This window comes from Sciurus carolinensis, chromosome 3 (assembly GCF_902686445.1).
Source record: "Sciurus carolinensis chromosome 3, mSciCar1.2, whole genome shotgun sequence".
NCBI classification, from domain to species: Eukaryota; Metazoa; Chordata; class Mammalia; order Rodentia; family Sciuridae; genus Sciurus; species Sciurus carolinensis.
In genome coordinates, this window is record NC_062215.1 from 133,735,007 (window position 1) to 133,757,755 (window position 22,749).

Genomic DNA, 22,749 nt, shown 5'->3' on the forward strand with positions numbered 1-22,749 from the left:
GATTGCTACAAGGTGGAAATACAGTTGATTTCTTATTAATCTTGTATTCTGTGACCAAGCTAAGCACACTTATTCAATCTAGCAGTTCTTGCTTAGCTTCTTGCAGATTTTTTCCGTAGACTATTAAGGTATCTGTGAATAGAGACATCTTATTTCTTTCTTTCCAACATATTTTTTTTTAATTTCATATTCTTTCTGAGCTTCACCAGCTAGAATTTCCATTACTAATTTGAGAGAGAGTGGCTAAAGTAAACATCCTTGTCCTGTTTCTGGTTTTAAGGGGACATGTTCAATCTTTGAGCATTTTGTATCATATAATCTGTAAGTGTTTACAAAACATTCTTTACCAAGGTTCTAAGATCTTATGAAACATCCTTTATCAAGTTGAGAAAGTTACCTTTCATTAGTTCATGCAGATATTTTATAACATATGTAACCTGAACTTTGAAAAGTGTATTGTTTCATTTATTAGGATGATCCTGTGTTATTGTTAGTTAGTGGTGTTAATTTAGGTTACATTACAATAATTTATTTTGAAACTGAATAGATTTCTTAAAGTATATTATACTCTGACATGGTTTCTTTTAGAGAGAGATCAAGACAGAGAGAGAGGGAGAAAGGGAGATTGATGAGGAGGAGGAGGATGGTTCTGATAGTCATAATTATGATGATAAGGCTTTTTCTATCTCCATGAGGAAAATAGTCAGTACTTGTATTTTTTTTTTTTTTTCTGTTTTTGGTACCAGTGTTATGCAGGACTTATAAAATGAGTTAGAAAATTTCTCCAGTGAAGCCATCTCTACCTGGGACTTCAATTATGTGGTTTTCAACTACAAATTCATTATCTTTAGTCATTACAATTCTATTTTGATTATCCACTTAGTTGAGCTTTGATAGTAGTTTTTATCTTTCATGGAATGTATTTATTGCATGTAACATGTCTATTTATTTGTGATAAAGTAGTTCATAACATACCCTTATTATAGTGTTACTGTCTATAAAATCTGTGGTGATTCCTCTCTTTATTTATAGAATTTCATTGATAAATTCTGTCTTTATTTTTCCTGATCCAAATGACTAAAAGTTTATAAATTTTAATGTTTTTCCACTTAAGAACAAGATTTTGATTTTATAGATTTTTTAAACTGGTTTTCTCTTTACAATTTCAATTGTTTCTGCCCCTGTTGCTATTTCTTTCCTTTGTATTAAATTGAGTTAAATTTACACTTAAATTCCTAACTCTGCGGACTGTGATTTTCCTTTTATTTCAATTTTAGAAATTAGGCAGAATTTCAGGTATCAGAGCTTGAATATAGATTCTACAATGAATTTTCTTCATGTTAATTGTAAGGGCCTATTTGTTTCCTCTAATTTTTCCCAAACCAATCATTCCAGACTCTACAGAAGGTAGATCTGTCCTAAACATACCTGATGACTTGAAATGTCCTTATCCATACATAGGGAACAAGGAGCCAAGTGCTGAATTATCAGAAGGTCCCTGAACTTATGATGGTTCAACTTTTATTTTATTTTTTTTGTTTTTGACATGCCAATGGTACAAAGCCCTAGGCAAAAACCTCACTTGAAATTTTAATTCTGATCTTTTCCTGGGCCAGCATCAGGTTTTACAATAGATACTCTCTCAGAATACGGGACAGGGACGTTGAGTTGCAGCTCTCAGCCATGTGATTACCTGAACTCAAGTTTTTCTTGAGTTATAATAATGTAGCATGAATTCTAAAATAATGCAGTTACTCCAAAAATCACCAAGACCAATTTATTCATATTTTGATTTTTGATGCAAAATAAAAATGATGTCATGATTGTGGAGATGCTAATTAATAGAGGTTTGGAAATCAGAATAGATAATTGGTCTGTTTTGAAAAATCCACACTTTATTAGTTTGAGTGTTAGTTTCTTTTCTCAAATACAGTAAATATGTTCCCTGACTAATTTAGAAAAATTATAACCAGACTTTATTCTTTTAATAACAAGACTTAGGCTGACTATTGTATTTTTATAGGAACTGTGAAATAGTATTTAAAGAGTTAGGTTTTAACCTTAAGAGTCAAAATAATAACATAGGTTCGATAAGTATGCAACTTTACTCTTAATATTCACTAGATAACATTTGAGTCATATATAAGTGTTTCAAGACATTGCTATGGCTCTTCTCTCTTGGTCCCACTATGGTAATTTCTCTTTCTACATAATGTTTCCACCATAGTTTTAATCAATTCTGTCAGAGGGTTAGGGCAGAGTTGTGTCATTAGACATACCATTTATACTTGCCCATCTTCTTTTGTTTTGCTAAAATGGGAATCATAATCATAACCCACACAATTATGGAGAGAATCCAATGAGATTATGCTTATTAAGAACCTAGAAAAACATTTGGCATAAACACTAATTTAAAATTAATTAACGTTATTAGTGATTTGTGTCTATTACTCTTGTTTTTGACTCTATTTTCTGAGATTAGACTACATGATTCACACCCCAGCACTATAATTTATTCTTGCTAAAGTGACATTGTTGGAAAGCTTGTGAATTATTTCTAATCTTTAACATTTGCATATATATATATATTAAGTTCAAAAAAATATTATTTTATGAAATAGCTCTTTATTTTTATTTATCTGCCTAAATTGCAAAGAACAATATGTTTCCGTAATTCCCCAGGATTTTTGATATTGTCAACCTCTAACTGACCTTGATTTATAAAGGTAGCAAAGATTGAAGGTTATAATACTTATCACAAAGCAGCATTTAAGAAGTGGAGTTCTGATTTTTTGAGTCAGAAGTCACCACTGAGAAATGTACAAAAAAATCAACTGTTATTTTTCAAGCTTTCTTTTTCATAACGTGCAACCATAATTTGCTAACTGTGGTGAAACTTGTTTAAGCCCAGTAATGAGTGCATTAAAATTACTGTTAATTCTGACATGATGCTTTCTGTCAATCTTGATTTTCAGTGCTATGAGTCTTTGATTGTGTTTCATTCTATTGTCCTTTGCTTTAGTGTCAACGAGAAGTTGGAAGAAGGAGCTATAGGATTTTTTATCCAAATCCATTTCAAAATAGCCCATTGAATACTTTTAAATCACTATTTCTTCATTAGTGAGTTCAAAATAGACCAATATTCATGACTACCAAAATCTTAAAACTCCACTCAAACATGATTTAATCAGCATATTTTGAAGATATTTTTATTTAATTAGGCATGTATACAAATCCAAATGGCTTGCATTTCTGCCATCAAACATTGGTCCAAAATGCTATATAGGGCAACATGTTTCTATAAATTATAGTATTTAAAGGTAAAATGATCAGTATTAATTAAAAATGATTATAATTTTATGTGGGGGAAATATGTTTTTATTTAATTAATGAAAGAAGATTGAAAAAATCACTCTCTTACATGCAAAGGCCTACTTTTTATTCAGAGGGCATTCTAAACATGCTTGATGATCTTGTTGTTGTGAGTATGCATTGGATGAAGCTCATCAAAGGTGCTGAAGAGGGCTATGTGATCCTCCTGGGGAAGATAATATCATCTGATTTGTACACATGTCACATCCAGCCTCACTCTGCATGGCTGCTGCTGAGCTCCCATCTGCCACATCTCAACAGAAAGAACAAAGACCAAAGATTTGTATATTTCACGAATCATCATTTTACTAGCTGGCAAGAGAAAGAATGTCAGGAGAAGCCAATGGCTGCCTGTGACATGTTACTGATATGTGTTCTACCTGGACATACCACATTTAATATAACATTCTTTCAACCACTTCATGTTATTTGCCAAAATTAGGTTATTTTTCCAAACTTCAAATATATATAAATATACACACACACACATATATATGCTTCAAATACATATTATGATTTGGATTCATTTGACAATATGCATTATCAGTTTAACATTTATGAATCTTCAGTAAAATTATATTTAGTCATGAACAGGGAATTATTATTTGGTAGAGAACTGGTTATTGGTTTTCAACACAGTTTCAAAAGAAGAATTGATTTTTATAAAGTTATGAGTTAATTTAATATTTGTATAGTCATTACATGAAAAATCAAGCATTTCACTCTGAAAGTGTCCTTAGAAAGAATTCAACAAAATAGATACCTCTGAAATTAAGCAAAAAAGAAATTCATTCAGTTCCAAGAAGATTAATGATAATGTGCCACAGATATTCAAATTCTACATTTTTCTTCTAGTGTCAGCTTATCTATCAGTGGGCCAATAAGTAGTATAGAAGTCTTGTACCTTTAATACATTTTTTTCTGACAGTGAAAGTTACATTGATTTACTTCTATATCTTATGTGAGCACTTGAAATGTTTATACAATGCATACTTTATTTTAAAATTGAATATAGAGGAGATGTTTTGACATAAATGGAACTAAAACCATAAAAAATTTTCACACGGAAAATTAATAGACCTTTGAGTTATAGCCCATTGTGCTCTAAAAAGTATCTTGCTTAGATTAAATTACTCTGCTACATATGAGACACCAAGAAGTTAATGTTTTATTCAGTAAGTATGAACAATTTGCTATCTGACAGACACTTAGCCACATACTAGGACTGCAAAAGAAATTAACAAGTAAGACAGAGATGGACTTTCTTCCTCAAAAAGTTCAAAGTCAAGTAAAGGTGAAAGAAGTATAGATAGTATAGATAAATTTACTTTAATCAATATATGTTGGTAAAAAACATTACCTGACTAGGTGATGCTGTTGGAGGATTAAAAGCAATACCTCTTTCAATTTGGTGGTTTCTACTTTTATATTACAGAGGGGTTAATTCTTCACTTGTATCATGAACAATAATTATAAGTGAGCTAAAAGGTGAGCATGGGGAGTATTTATGCTGAAAAAAATTGCTAATTATCATAGCTCCTAAATTAACTGGTGTACTGTATTTTCATCTGGAATCTGGTGACGTATGTATTCTATCTACCAGGGCAACAGCACCATATATCTTTTGAATAATTTATCTTGTCTACAACAACTGAAATAGTGATAAAGACTGAACCAAGTATTAAAATAATAAGAAATAAGTCCCATATTTAGGAAGGCAATAGGTATGAGGAATACAATGAGGTAAGATAGAATAAGGTTTTAGTCTAGGGAAACATTATTTGAGAATGTCTCTTCTGAGAATAAGAAAAAAGACAATTTTATCTCTCAAACTCAAAAATAAGGTAGCTGATGGATTTAGCCTCCTCTACCCTTTGTATGGAAGAAATTCAGTATTAATTTATATCTAGGTTTCCTTTGAATGGTTTGATATCCTTGATGACTACTCATCCAGGGACTAAAGGTTGCAGAGAACCCTGAGGAAAATATTGGAAGAAGCTAATAAGGAACTTGGATTAGGTTAACAGCCTCAGAATAACATGCATATGATAAAATAAATCAGTGGGACTTTTATTATGGGCTATTATCCAAAATGACAGTAGTATTAGGCAAAACATGAGACTTGGACCTAAAAATTCCAGAACTCTGATAGAATAGCAAGTTGCACCATTGATGATGATATAAATTGAGGTCAGATAAGTTCGTCTCAGAGATCTGGAGAAACTAGAAATTTTTGTTGTTGTTGTTCAGGGATCTTGATGTTATAGATTATCTTAAAGAATCATCTGAGGGTGTTCAGGTGAATGGATAGTTCCCAAATTTGCAGAAGCCATGTCTAATTTGTATTGTACTGAACCAGGCTCCAGCATTAATAATCTAATGGGAAAATTATTATAATTTATGCTTATGTTTTTATTAAACTATTTCCACTACCCTCACTGATTAACGAGCTATTAGAATAATTTTGTTTGTATAATCTCCTTTGACGTTCTTCTCTTTTCTTTTCAATATAGAAATCTGTATATTTTGGATTAGCCTAAAACTTCCCTTGATTCTATAGTGTCCTGATATCCAAGAATAAAAAAACAAAATGAATAAATGATAGAAACTTAGAGAACAATTCATCACATCCTTTAAATGTCCAGATTAAGAAATAGAAACTCAATTAATACATTTTTTCAGAGTACAACAAAGCCCCTGAATAGTTGTATCTCCTAAAATACTAATTTACTATATCTCAAAAATATTCTTCTTTCTCCACCTATCAAGTCCTGTTCCTCAACTCCTACATTTTTTAAAAATTTTATTTATTTATTTATTTATTTTTTGTGGTACCTGGGATTGAACCCAGGGCCTTGTGCTTGCAAGACAAACACTCTACCAACTAAGCTATATCCCAAGCCCTTTCAACTCCGACTTTGTACTAGATTGTAGATATACAGATTAAGAATTTGCATTTAGTTGTAGTATTAATAACACCTTCTCTGAGGTTCAAATCCTGACCATACTTCCTAAATGAAGGAACTTAGTAAGTTACACCAGTCTTCTAAGGCTCCAGAACCAAAGGATTTTTATACAAGCCAAACAATAAAATATCTCATAGGTGTACAGGAAGTCTAATAAAACTATAGGGGGAAGAATACTAAATTTAATAAAAGAAGTTAGAGAAATATTTACATTATAAGTGCCAATTTAGCTCATACTTAGAAGATAATTTAGAATAGAATAGGAGTTAGAAAATTACTTTTTATGCTAACAAGCTAAGAATAATTTTATATGGTTAAATGCTTACAACAAAACAAAATAATGATGTTTTGTGACATGGAAAAATTTGTGATATTCAAATTCCAGTGTCCATCAATAAAATTTTATTAGAACACAGACACATTCACTTAAATATTATCTATAGCTACCTTCATGCTGCACAGCAGAATTGATTATTTGTAGTGAAACTGAATGGTCCACTGAATCTAAAATAGGTATTTTCTGACTCTTTACAGAAAAATGCTACACGTGTGTAGTGCTGTACCGTGACAAGTTAAAGAGGTTGACCAGGATGTGAATTAAAGAACAACTTCCTATATAAAAAATATCTTCTTATAAAAGGGGATTGAGAGCCAAACAAAATCATGAACTTTGCCATGTGGTAGATTTATATTTTGACTCAAGTTTCTTATTTTGTCACAGACAGAAAGCTAGTAGTTTGAGAACCTCTTTCCAGTTCTCAGATGACATTTTGAGTGTCACTGTTTTGAAGCTTGCTTCCCAGATGTAATAGCAGTGGATATCCAGTGAGAAGGGATTGTGCACAGAATAAAAATGTGAATCTTAACATTAGTTAAGGAATGATTTAATTTCATTTCTTGTCATTACACATAAACGTTTCCATGTTTAAATGCAGGAATAAAGTGTGGAATATTTAAGGCATGTAAATGTTGAAAACCTATCAGAAGCAGGCTGAAAGAGGAAAATAAAGTAATAAAATAAGCAATATCACTAAATAGTCTGGATGCCGATCAAAGAAAAATTTAATTTTGAGCACAAACTGTTCGGAGAGTGAGGAAGCAAGTAAACTACAAATTTCAAAACCAGCATACAGAGCTTTGTATTACCAATTATCTTCAAAGAATTTGTAACTATATCAGAAACTTCAACTTGCTCTAACATGTCTTTAAGATCATCCTTCTGAGTTTCTCAAAATCAAGCTTTGCCCCCTTTCATGTTTTGAATTCTATGGTCTTAGAATATATAGCACCATTAATTTTATGAAGGCAATAATCCCTTTTTCCTTTGTTAAGAGTACATCTACTATCTCCCTATACACTGACAAGAGAAGCATGTACACATTAGGAAAACATTTAATTAACAGTATAGTTGTAATAACTGAAAAATTTGAAAAACATTTTAATAAAAAAATTACCATTATTATGCAGAGAGACCCCTGATTCTGAATGACAAAGATGATTCCATTAAATGCCAATTTTATATACTTCTTTAAGGCTATCAAATATTCTTTCTTTTTTAAAATCTTAATTAATTTTAATAAGCTCAAATAAAATTATTATTTTTTCTTCAAAGAAATAAACATTTCCAGAGTATTATTTTTCCTACTTACCTCCTCTTGTATGAATATGCAAAATTAATTTTTGTTATGCTTTTTACTTTTCTTTTTCAGGGATTAGACCCACATTATTACATCCTTAGAAGTAAAGTAGTCTCAAAATTGTGTTCTTCAATATTAAGTATATTCAGATTATGTTATCACATGTAACTTCATTGAATCTATGTTATCAGTCTTCCTTGACTAAATGAATATGCTTTAATCCTCTGTAATTATAAAATGTCCTTAGAATACAGGAGGCTCATCATTAACTAGACAAATATTGTGGAGCCAGATTAACAAATGTATTTGCTAAATGTAGAAGAAATATGAAATATGAAAGGTACTGCTCTTCTACATGAAAGATTTGTGAACCTGGTTAAAAGAAAGGGGGCAAGGGAGACAGCAGAAGCACTGTCTGCTTTAGGAGATATTTTTGTAATGTGGCTTCTGGAAATAGATACCAAATATGACCTTTTGCTATTTCTTTTTCCACATACTTTGTGAATAATGCAACTTTTAAAATGCATGTTAAAACACAAGGCTGAGTGACAAAATATAGACACAGAAGAACACACAATGAATGAATCCATTTATCTGTGGTCTTAGAAAAGAAAATAAATCTGCCATAAAAAGACGTGTGTATATATGTGGGTATATAATATATATATATGTAATATGTATATATGTGTATATATATACACACATGCATACATGTAGGTATATATAATATATGTATGTAACTACATGTAGGTATATATATCTATATATCTTTTTATTCAAGTGACCTCTTCAGAGAATTAAAGTGGAAAAATGAGAACATTTTCTGAACAGATAAAAATGGCCTATATAACACTGCAGGTATGGTAAATTAAATGCGTGTGTCCAAACGCACCATATTCTATGCTTAAGATCTATGCATTTCATTCTATGTAAATTTTTAAACTACAAAGTTCAAACTATAAATCAATGTAGACTCTAGCCATAAGCTCTGCTTTTATTTGGAAGTGGAGATTGAACCTAGGGGTGCTTAACCAGCGAACCACCTCCCCAGCCCTTCTTTACTTTTTTATTTAGAGACAGGGTCTTGCTAAATTGCTTAGGGTCTGACTAAGTTGCTGAGGCTGGCTTCGAATTTGCCTTCTTCCTGCTTCAGCCTCCCAGACTGCTGCAGTTATAGTTGTGAGCCACTTCACCCAGAACTTTGCTTTTATTTTCTAAGTGATAAAATTACATAATTTTTACACTAGTACCTACACACTGTATACTTGAAAAACAATTGCACACATTGAAGAAAGTAACAGATTTCTCATTGTTGTTGAAGGTAATGTTAAGTATGGTAAGTGAAAAGGAAGTCTGCAGTATATGGTATTGGCTCTGAATTTGAACAGAAGCAATGACAAACTGATAGCAACACGCACAAAACACCCAGTATTGACTTCTATGTATCATTTTCCACTAAATAAATCAGAGATTTCTTGTTGAAAGATAAAAGACTGATTCCAGACATACAGAAGGGAGAGAACTCTTAAATTGGGTGCTGAAGGAACTATCAACTGGAAGATGATAATTTGAGAAATTAAAAATAGAAAGGAATTAAATAAATATCTAATAAGAATAACATGTCAAGACCACAGGCAGTGGCATTCAAGGAACTTCTTCTTGGTGTATTTTCTTCTGTAAAAAGAATTCTTTGCTTTAGGATGTAACTTAACTGACTTGGGAGGGGTCGGGAACCCATGACTAATCTGTAATTCAGCTAGGTCAAAGTCCAGCCTTACCATTTTGTGGTAGAACTTTTTTTTAATGTCTGTTTAGACACATACCATCTACAGTTATGCATTTTAACCAAACAGACATGATAATGACAACATTACATACATATCTAAGCACTGTGCTTAACACAATTTTGTTCATTAATGGAACCACCATTTGACCCAGCTGTCCCACTCCTTGGCCTATACCCAAAGGACTTAAAATCACCATACTACAGAGATGCAGCCACATCAATGTTCATAGCTGCTCAATTCACAATAGCCAGATTGTGGAACCAACCTAGATGCCCCTCAATTGATGGATGGATAAAGAAACTGTGGTATATATACAATGGAATATTACTCAGCCATAAAGAATAATAAAATTATGGCATTTGCAGGCAAATGGATGAAATTGGAGAATATCATGTTAAGTGAGATAAGCCAATCTCAAAAAACCAAAGGACAAATGATCTCGCTGATAAACGGATGATGACACATAATGAGGGGTGGGAGGGGAGCAAGAATAGAGGAAGGATGGATTGTATAGAGGGTAAAGAGGGGTGGGAGGGATGGGGTGGAAGGAAAAAACAACAGAATGAATCAAATACCATTACCCTATGTAAATGTATGATTACACAAATAGTATGCCTGCCTCTACTTCATGTACAGAGAAACAAGTTGTACCCCATTTGTTTACAATAAAAATAAATTAAAAAAAAATATTTGATTCTCAAACCAGCCTCATGAATCTAGTACTAGTATTCCAAATTTAAGAATAAAAATGTGGAATACAGAAAGGTTAATTAGCTTATTCATAGTGACACAGTAAATAGTTTATTTAGGATGTGAACCTAGACATTCTAGTTTAGTGTCTGTACACTTTTTTTTTCCTCATTTTTTTACAGGTACATAATTGTACATATTGATGGAATCTGTTATATATTCATGCATGCACACAATAACCAATTTATTACAGTACCTCTCCACCATGAGAATTAAGTACATGGATTTTTTTTGTTGTTGCTTTTGATTGGCAATTACAAAAAAAATCATTTCTACCTCACTGGTCCCCTTTTTACTTTCATCTGCTTTCCTGTGTAGACTTTATATCTTCTAATTAATCGAAACTCCAAACCAGCCCTGGCATGAACCAGCACTGCTGTTACATTATGCATACTACAAGGAAGTGCTTTTTGTTTTTTGGTACTGGGGATTGAACCCAGGAGTGCTTAACCAGAGAGCCACATTTTTATTTTTTATTTTGCTTAGGGCCTCACTAAGTTGCCAAGGCTAGATTTAAGCTTGTACCCTCCTGACTCGGCCTCCCAAGCTTCGAGTATTACAGGTATGCATCACTGCGCCTAGCAAGGAAGTATTTTTTAAAGATGTATGAGACTATATGGAATCGTTTCTTTTGTTGTCACACAACTGCATTACTATAAACACATGAATAGTATTGGGCAGGGTTCAATAAGCAAGAAACTCTAAGATGTAAACATAAATGAAATAATTTTTTCCTATAAAAATTGAGCCTGTTCCTGAATTGTCTTTCTTGCCCTTAAAATCACTCGCAATAGTAAGCAAGACATATATATGTTCTTAATTAATCTCCCTAGCATTGGTTTTAGAACTTGCTTTAAATGTGTTCTAAAATAATACATTTATTCTAATTGTACACAACTTTAAATTTCTCTTACATTTGTAATATACACCTAAATGTTTGTTTCTTTTCATGAATGTAATGCTGTGGCAATGTTTCATTGTGAAGAAACTAATTTTTCAGTCTATTTTCCATACACAGTTTTTTGAGGGTGGTTAACTGATCACTTCTCAGCTGTAATTTTGAGCTCCACTGAACTGTTATGGATGTTCCATTTTAAAACAGAACATATGTGAACAGAACTGTTCCTGTTACGCTTGACTGATGCCCCTGATTGTGTTCTAAATTCACAACTGTGCCTCTAGTTATGAACTAATAACTTTGATTATTTAGGTAAAGTCAAATCTTCAAATCCAATTCTGTTTGTCTAATTGAAAAACAACTAAAATGCATTTGCCACTGTGCAATATATTTCCCCCAGTCTTGAAAGATCCTATAGTTACGGCTGTATGAAATTCTTGACATTAAACTATATTATATCCAGGCCACTTTTAAGTCAGTAAGCAATTGTTCATTGAAATGATAAAACATGAGGCTGATTTCATGAAATGCTAGCATAGTTCAAATAAACTTGAAGAGGTTTAGGAATAGTTTTGTTGTAATTAGAGGATATCTTAAAAGCATAATCCAAATCAAATTTATGGTTGGTACAGTTTCATTTGTGCCTCCAGTAACCATAAACACTTTATTATGTGAAAAATGCAATGTGAAAAACAGTATAGAACTTAGTTTCTCAGGACCTGAGTTTAAGCGTTAGCTCAATTTCCTATTTGTCAAATGTATTTGGCAATTTATTTTGACTTATGACTCTTGGTTCTCCACCTGTAAAAACATATATTACAATAACTGAAGCCTCATACCTAATCCTAGGTTATATAAGGTTTAATAACACCATATATGTGTAAAGTATGTCATATTATAAAAACCAGTAAGAGTGTTACTTATTGTTACTTGATTCTAAAGTCTCCTGGCTCGGAGGAATTCAGGACACTAGCCAAATCCAACCTTTAATAATTTCCTGGGACTATCTGTTCAGGAACTATTTCAGAAATGATCATAATCCTTATCTTAGGATTTAAACTTCCTCACAGATGCTTCTGTTTTTAATAGTTGCATGAAGCATTTCTTTACCTTACCCTTCGTTACTTAAAGAGCTACTACCACTGACTGCAATTAAGTTTGCATCAAATGTTTAATAAATTTCACCAGCCTAAGTATTCATATTCTAACTAGAAATAAAAACATGAAATAATGACCATAAGCTTTTCTAATCTGTTGCTCTTTGTATGGATGGATATTGAAGCATACATTTCTCTAATTCTAAAAGATTGTATGTCAATTCTTTGTTTTTAATCCTATAGATAAAACAATTTTGCAAAAATCTGTACATTCTGAGTGAATTAATAACTTATATTATTCTTATTTTATATATGTATATTCTTTCCTCTTATTATGCTATCTCCTGAGTACCAAATTCCATCTTGTCTTTCCACATAGACTACATTATCCTCTTCTCTAAGATCCCTTTGTGAATTCTTGTTCTGTACTTTTGCTACTTTTCTTCTTTCTCTTTCGTAGCAAATCTCTCTTGTAGACTCTTTCATCTATCATTTTGGTAGCCTATCTCCAAAATAAAATGTTAAATGTCTGTAATTTCATAAATACATTTTTAAATAATTAAATAGCTTAATATTTTAAAACAGGGCAGTGACCCAGGTCCCATCTATAAATACACGTATGATTTAAATTAGGAGACTGAAGGAAGGGTATATTTTCAAAGAGTGTTTGTGTAAAGGTGTAAGGAGGATGAGGGTAAAATTTGGTACAACAGAGCGATCCAGGGTTAACAGAAGCAAAGCTTTTCATTCAGACCTGAAGATTTAAGGGTAGGGAGTGACTAAGCAGAAGAGAGAATTACATAGGACAGGCCTCTTTGAGAGGGTTAAGAAGCCTGTTTGAAAAGATGGAATAAGACCATGCTGATCTCACAAAAAATAAACTAAGGAAATTAAAACCTTGATTTCAGTCTCCTCACTTCCTCTCGTTTCTTACCCAGATTCCCCATCATCCAGCTCTACTGGATGCTGAACACACTAGTGCCATTATTGTGATCCACACAAATGAGCCTCCTAGAGCCGAGGGTAAGGGTAAGAAGGACAAACAAGATACCTGGCATGGCCCACCTGTGCTTTCCCTCACCGAGCTGTCCCAACATACACAATTTCCCATCGTCTACTATATAATTGTGAGACACAGTTAACTCAGTCATCTACCCACTAAAATGTAAAATAAGAGCTATCACTAATGTTCTTCAAAAACAGGAGAAGGGAAAATCAATTAAAACATGGTAAACATTTTACAGTATACCATCTATATATTGGTTCTGTGGCTTACAATAGTTAACATGACTGTCTTTTGTCACTAATCATTCTATAGTCCTTTGTTCTATGCCAGTCCCTCAGCTGCATGGGGCTTTTGGTCCAAATCTTAAAACCTTCACAAGCTGAATCCTTCATCCCAGGCTCATTTACTACAATTTGCCATTCACTCGTGCATTTGAAAAAGATATTTTAATAAATGCACAGCAATTAAACCTTTTGGTTCTGAACTGTGTTCTCTTTGCTCTCATTGTGGGACAAAAAACCAATTTACCACTTGTTTTTGGGATTTATCACTTGAAATAATTTAGTCCAGTCCCTTCCCCATTGGACCAATGGCACCAGGAACACAAAATTGTCCAGTTAACAGATTGTGTCGCCTAGTGCCATCATCTGTGTCCCTTGGACAACACCACAGTGCTGAGTGAGGCATTCTATAAATCTATAAATAATGGAACCAGCATTCTGCACAGGGAACAAAAACCTATATTTGGAATATATGACTAATTCTATGAAGATGGAAGTTTTCCTGCTGCCTTGTGGAAGGGCTACACTTGCCACCAGGTAGCTATCTGGGCCCCAGGAAATAGTATATTGTTGACATTTTTTGACAAAATTAGCCAGTCACAGTCTAGGGAAAAGCAGATGGTTGAACCTATGCTTATCAAGCGTCATTTCCACCATGGCCACTTTGTAGATTTTCTCCTTGAGTAAACATCAGGATAGCTTGGAAGGAGATAAATGTTCCTAGATTTGTTGATGTAAATAATAAGAGCATATTTATTTTTTATGAAAGTAACTTTAGGCTGAATAACTTAGCCTAGTCTTGAATATTCAAATTCCCTTTTGTGATAGGCATTGTGTGCCAATCTAATATTATGGTTCAGTGGTCAAAGTTTCAGATCTTTTAGATTCTCCAATGTTGCAGCAGCAATCCCAGAACTACTCTTCAATAGTTTTAAGCAAAGAATAGTATATATTTCTCCAAAATTTCAATAGTCTGTGCTAGGATTTCCCAGCAATGTGAGACCTTCCTGAGATCTGTGAAGCAATTCTCTATGCCATGGCTCCGTTAGGTGGTACTGAAGAATATGAGGGAGGAATCCAAGGTGATGGAGGTGTACACATACCCTTCATGTGATGCTATAAGAGAGAAGAATCAGCATAAGAAACGAGAAATGAGATTTTGAGGAGCCAAAGAGAGGAAGAACTTCGGAAATGAATTAAAAAGTGACAGGAACCCCAAACAGCTTGAGCAATTGGAAAGGCAACCCAGATTATAAAACAAAACCATTCATAATGCATCATGGCTCCCAGATTAGGGACAGGGAATCAGACACTGCAAGAATGAAGTAAAGTTGGAAAGTACAAGCAACCCTGGGAATAACAGTAAATGGGCAGGTTCTAAGTACAGGACAAATTCATGCTTCTTACATGTTTTAAGTCCAGTTTAGGAATTTGGTGTAAAATTGACTCCTCTGCCCCAAAGAAGGTACTCACTCAAGACCTCTTCAAATTCCAGAGCTCAAAATCCCACAGCAGCCACAGTTAGAAACCACCTTGGATTAGCAGGGTGTGTGCTGGAACAATGGGCACCTCCCTGGGTAGAACAGCTCCCTCAGCATCCTGCAGCTTCAGGACCAAAGGCTGCTGTGGCCACAAGCCTGACTCCTACCTGCCCTTGCCCCATGGAATTGTGCCAGATCTTCTCCCTAGTTCACAGTTTTGGGACCATAATCACTACTGTAAAATCAAGGTTTCACACACAAACACACACACACACACACACACACACACACACACACACACACACACACCCCTATGCATCCAAAATAGGAAATGTCCCAGTTGAGTCCCATGCCCATGTTTCCATTTCTTCAGTGTAATTGAGGTGCAGTCCCCAACCCTCCTTGCAGCCTTGGAATGGTAGATACAACTGCAAAGACACAGTCTATTTTTGAGTATCCAGAATCTTAAAAAGTACTGGTCATATCCTGCAGTTCTGGACCTTCACCAATGTCTGTTTTCACCATTATCCTTACCAGCTAACTGCACATAAATAGTGGGATCTTGGGAAGGTCTCTTAACCAGCCCATAACCTTGGGTCTTAAACTGCTGGCACAAAAATCCTTGGCATCACTAAAGCTTGTCCCTGGTGAATAGGGAAAGACCCCTCTTTCATGCTCCTCAGATATAGGACTCCATTTCATAAAACTAGAAGGAAAAATGTTGTACTGGAAGCATAGATATCAAAGTGAGGACATAAGAAAGAGGAAAGAAAACACAATATCTCCAAATGAGAACAATGATCGTTCAGGAATAGATCACAATTTGAAAGAAATTTATAAGATGCCTCAAAAAAAATTTAAATAGTGATTCTAAAGAAACAGTGAAATGCAAGAGAATGCAGATAAATAATAATACAAAGTAGTGAGACAAATAATATGAGTGAGAAATTCTTCTAAGAGATAAAAACAAAAACAATTGATCAGACCTTAAAATCATGAATTTTAAAAATGAAATTAAAAATAAAATAGCCTCCACAGAAGGTTAGAACAAGCAAAGAATTTTGGTACCTGATGACCATTTCAACAAATTAACACTGTCAGACACATAAAAGAGAAAAGAAAAAACAAAATTAAAAGAATGTAGAAAGTCTTGTGAGACTTATGAGATACAGTCAAGCCACCAAATATATACATTATGAGAACTCCAGAAGGCAAAGGGAAGACATTATTTCATAAAATGACTGAAAATTTCCCAAATCTTCAAATAAATATGAATACCAGGATCCAATAACTAAAAAAACCCAGCCTAGATCCAACCAAAACAAATGGTTGAAAAGGTATAATGTCAAAAGTTCAAGAAAAGAAAGAATTCAAAAAGAAGAAGGAAAAAAAAAAAAGGTAAGACAAAAGCATCAAGTTACACTTAAGGAAATTCCATCAGAGTAAGAGAAAATATCACAGCAGAAAACTTATAGATTAGAAAAAAATGGGAAGGTATATTCAAAACACTGAAATGAAATGTTACCAACCAAGAGTAGTAAATCTGGCAAGATCATCCCTTCACAACTGAAAAGGAAATAAAGTCTTTCCCAGATTAACAGAAACTGAGGGAATCCATCACTCCCAAATCAGCACTATGTGTATATGCATGGAAATACCACAATGAATCCTATTGATTTATACAGTTATTATGTATTAATATAATTATAATAATAAAATAAAATATGATCAAACAAAATTTTGGTACTTATTAATTTTCACTATAAAGAAAAGAGTGAAGTTTTCTTTATTAAGCAAAATAATATTTTATAAATGATTAATCTTATATAAATAAGACATTATTTCCTATTGAGATTATTTTTTGTCACATTTTGTTCCTAAGTCTATTTTAAATAAATGATATTGGTTATATGATTTTTTTTTCCCAAAATGGCTACAGCAAATTTTAAACTGCCCTTGGTATAGTCATACTCTTAAGAAGCAAAAAAAAAAAAAAAAAAAAACATGAATGAGAATTAAAAACAAGTGCCAAAAGACAAAACTAATTTTACAGTAAAGAATTCATTAGAGAATTGCTTAAAATCAGTCAAAAGCAAAAGTTGATTTTTTCAAATTAAAGTCAAACTCTCCCTGCCTACTGAACTGAGAAACCACCACTTTCCTTGGCAACTGGAATTTGTCAGGATAAGATATCTTTAAAAGCCAATTTTGTACACATAAACAAGACCAAGGAAGTTGTTGATAATATGTTGGTGAATGACACAGCCAAGATTTTTCCTAGGAAGATAATATCTAAAAGAGCTTTTATTCTTCAGATTCACCTGAAAGACATTTATCGTAACTATACAGTTCTTGTTCTGGGGATATAGCTCAGTAGTAGAGCACTTGCCTAGCATGGGTAAGGTCCTTGGGTAAATCTCCAGCACTGGAAAAGAAAAAAAAAATTGCTACATAGCTCTTGAACTTCTTCTAATAAACACAGTAGTACCAAAGCCATACTAACAACAATGAAGACAAAACAAAAGATAAAAAGAGGATGGTTAATGGTTAATAAATGACTTGCAAACCCAAAAGAGTTATAAACATCAGATGAGAAAATACTGGGTCTTCTTTTCTTTTTCTTTCTTTCTTTCTTTCTTTTTTTTTTTTTTTTTTTTTTGTTTGAGGATTCAACCCAGGGCCTTATTTACACAAGGTAGGCAAAAGTTCTGCCACTGAGCTACAACCCAAGTCTTCTATTTTTAAGGAGGAAACATGAAAGAATTCTGGAGAGTTTATCAAATATTTGGCACACAGCTTCAGTACTAACTTCTAGGAGGTGTAGGCAGCTTGCATGTACTACTTCTATATTAGGAGGATTCAAATGGCAACAAAATTCTCAGCAAGATCAGAGCAAAAGCATGGGGACTGTCAAAACCTATCAACAAAAGCTTTCAGAAATTTATTTTTTATCTATATAAAGCAAAAAAAAAATATTGTTTATTTATCTAGCTGAACTAAAGGAGAAAGCACCCAAGAGGAACATTTCAAGCAATTCAGTCAGAGAAATGTGAAGAGTTTTCTTAAAAGGTTTGGGTCGGTCTCGGATGATTCTAAAGATAAATAGGAAAATGGGGGGTCAATTCTCCATTCATTGATAACTAGAATATGTGGAAAATTTGGAGATTGGCCATATACAAAGGATTCACTATGCCTTAGGTAAATCCCTGTTTATTCCATGTTTCATTAGATCAACATTATCTCCATCTTTCAATTCAGGAAGTTCTTATAATAGAAGAAAATATGCTGTTTCTCTTACTTCATAAACTAAATAAACCTAATGAATTGAAAGCAATATAATTTTCTATTTAATCACAAAATAAATGGCTTCAAATAGAAATATAAGTTCATTATATCATTACTTTCTTTGCAAGACATGTTTAATATGGATGTAGCCATATCCTGGGGGAATACCTTGCAGTAGTAGCCAATGATGACAGCCAATAGTGTGTGAAGTTTTCTCCCTCCAGAGATTAGGTTGACTTCTGCAGAGTGCTGCACTCCACTAATGTTCCATATCAAGCCAGAGATTAACCTAAAGCGTAAAGGAAGACCAGACACATGACAGATCAAGTACAGAGAATAATTACAGTAGAGTCACCAAAATTATGAGGAAAAACAAGAAGTATGTATTATTTACTCCCAATGTTCCTTGTGGGAAATAAAACTAAAAAGAATAATATATGTATGACTTCTATAATACTGCAGAAGTAAATACTTGTAAATGTTAACATAGCATATCACTCTCATTGAAAATCATATTATATATGATATTGCAACATGATAGATTTTCAACACATTACATGGGATTTATGCTACTGGACTGTTATGAATTTTTTTAAATGCACTAAATATCTCACTTTGTCCATATATTTAAATATCTTATTTGACGTTTGTACATTTAGGAATAGTTGAAGTATGAAACTGGGAAAATAATCTGTTTAATTATGTCATTACAAGCTTCTTACATGGTGCCAGCACTGATTTGAGAGAAAAAATGAAATTACCAAGTACATATGCTCAGCAATAAATTTTGATGTTTAAAATTATGGACAGATTTTAGAGGCACTTTTGCTTCAATATACCAACATTAAAACCTAAATATACACAAAATTGTGTTTTCCACAAACCATGTCCTGCCTAGAGAATACTAAAAAATCAGCTAAGGACATGAGGATTCATTTATTTACCTCTAAATCAAAGTCAGACCTGAATTTAAATAATTTGTAAATAAAATACACATAAAAATGTAAACCCTTGAGCCAAATTTTAATCTGAAGCAACCTGAAATAAACAAGATTACATCTTGAATATTTCCCATAAACAACATGTGGATGAATATATTATTTCCAAACCAAGATCATAGTATTTCACTACTGGTTCATAATAAGGATTTTCAATTGGTTTTGCATTAGAAACTGATGGAATATATGCATAAGAAGAAATATTTACTAAAAGAAATATAATATTTTGGAATACTTATTTTCCCTTTATCTACTATCTTGGTCAAAAGATTTAAATGCATCTTCTTTACATTACAAATTATTTTTCCTCACATTGCTGTGTGGTGTTAAGTAAATTATCAAACATTAGAAGGACTGGGAGATAGCTCAATCGGTAGAGTGCTCTCCTTGCAAGCACAAGACCCTGGGTTCGATCCCCAGCACTGCCAAAAAAACAAAAACAAACAAACAAAAAACATTAGAAATATGTAGACATAATGATTCACAATATCTACTGCATAAATAATTTCACCTTTGTATTCTAAGGGTTTTCATGGTCATCCAAAATACGTGGTCTGTGTCTTGTAAAATGGACAAAGTGCCTCCCTTTAGGTTGTTGATTTAACATGTGTCTAAATTACAATACTTGTTGTTACTGAATGTATAAGATTTTAAAATATTTTTTGGTTTTAAAATAAAAATAAATGTTTTATATTATATAAATACATTAGCATGAATTTTACATATACCTTTGCATACCTATCTGGAGACAAATATATTTTATATACTTAAACTACATGAGTTTCCTAAAACTGCTGTGATTAATTAGACCCATAGACAAGGAAATGAAGAATAGAAGCACTGAGAATGTAGAGAGGACCCATTTGTGGAAGAGCTCAACAAAGGCAGTAGCAACTCAATCACAGTACAAACACCTTCCACTTCTCACAGTAAGATTGAGGATGGTTCTTAGAAGAATTGGCAGGTACAGCTTCCCTAGATCTTGCCTGGTTCAAAAATAATGAGCTATTTGCATGAAGAGCTATATCTTCAGGTTAATAGTTAAAAAGAGCCTCTGAGTGAAAATCAGTATGTCTGCAGAAGTACAATATTACCTACTCAACCACACCCACTCCAAATCCAGTTCACTTAAAAGTGAATTAAAAGAAAGAACAAATGGGCATAAGTCAATCAATAGATTTGGCAAATAAGTAAGATAATAAAACAATAGAAACCAATTAACTAGGAAGAAAAATTTATAAGAAAAATATTGCCAGGTGCTGCATGTTTAAACATAAGTAAAAATAAAATTAAAAAATTAAACTGTGTGATTACTAAAAATTGAGAAGGGTACAGAGAATGGAGTAGGTTAAAAAAAAAGTAGTTGAATAGGATCAGTGCAGTTTTATGCATTTGTAGAAATACCACACTGATCCACTAATATCCACAATTAATAAGTTAATAAAATATTGTCACAGAATTCAAAAGATAGGATTTTGTCATGATTATTTTTATTGGGCAAGAAAAATACACAAGTTTTAACAATTCAGAAAGGACATGCAAAAGCTAACTATAACATGATATGATAAAATAAATACAAAATTAACAAAATATGTAAAGTTAAAGATAAAAATTAAGGATTTTCAGTGAAAAATTGATTCTATGGTGAATATATTAAAAAATATAAGTGTATATAGAAATAAGAAAAGTTAAGAAAATTAAACAGATTTGAAAATTCTTTCAAAAAAGTGTTCAGAAAGGGACTCATTTTAGATTAGAGATGGAGAAAGCTGGAAAGAATGTTTTTCCTGCACTTACAACAAGAAAAAAATCTGGGAAAACTAAAAATTGATTATGCTCTTGAATCTGTCAAAGAACTGAGATCTCGGGGCAAAAACAATAACAACAAATCAAGACAGAAATAAAGAAAACTAACCTGAAATATGGAAAGAGGTACTGGAGGCAAAAACGGGACCCTCAAATGTGATAAGCATGTGCATGGGGCAGAGAGAAGACGGGAGGAGTGAGGGGAAGAGGAGAGGAAGCTGATGCTGAATATATAGCAAGAAGAATACTCAGTACACATTTTGAACAAATTATTTAGCCTAACTTGAGACTGCCAAGTCCCTGAGATTCCAGACAAAAAGGAGTTTATACCTCACACAAATGTTTTCTGAGAACTTATTGGACACCCCCAGAAAGTTATACACCATAAAGTTCAGTGGGAAAGGAGAATGGCAGTCATTTCTGGACTCCACCACACACATTTTCTCTCATCCCTTGTACTGAACACAATTCTTAATCTATTTTCTAGGGGACAGAAACTGCAGGCTTAGTGAACTGGTGGAAAACTATTGCACCTGGGAAAGGGAATGACAGCCACCGTAGAAGATCCACTCAAGCCCATCTTCCTTATCGCCCCTGGGGGAGGAGGGAGTAGTCAACCTGTGGACAGAAGAGAAATAAAAGCTATATCTATTTTCTGAGAGAAATGGTGGAAACCCACAAGAATTATGGACACAAAAAGAGGAAGGAAAAAAAAAGAAAAACCCAAAACAGAAAAAGCTTTACAGGAATAGAGGAATACACAATTATCAATGGTTCAGCATAGACACAGATATAATTAAAGTATCAGTAAGAGAGGGAAAAAAAAAAAAAAAAAAAACCAGAGGAACTATTTTAAGAAACATTTTCTGAAAATTTTCCAAAATTAGTGCTAAGCACCAAATCTTATATACAAGAAGCTCAGAGAACATTAGTTGGATAAAGGCCTCCACCACTACCCCCAACCACTGAAATAAAATGTGGGCATATCATAGTTAAGTAGATGCAATAAAAGAGAATGCCATGAAGGCAGTCAGAGAACAGAGTGTTTACCTCAGAGAAACAGAAATAATCATAGCACATATCTCATCAGAAAACACACAAGTAAGAAGACAACCTGAAACAGAGAAAAGAAACAACTTTCAAGTCAGAATTCTATAGTAAGTAGAAATATTCTTCCAAGTGAAGAAGAAAAAAGTATTTTCCAGACAAAAGCTGAGGGGATTTATTTACAGCAAAACTAAGCTATAAGAGAATTTGAAGAACGTAGTTCAGGCAGATAAATATGCTATATGCTAGGAACTGAGTTATACAAAAGCAACAAACATGTGAAAATGGAATAAGTAAAAGATTTTGTCTTACTCTTCATTTCTCTAAAAGATGATTCT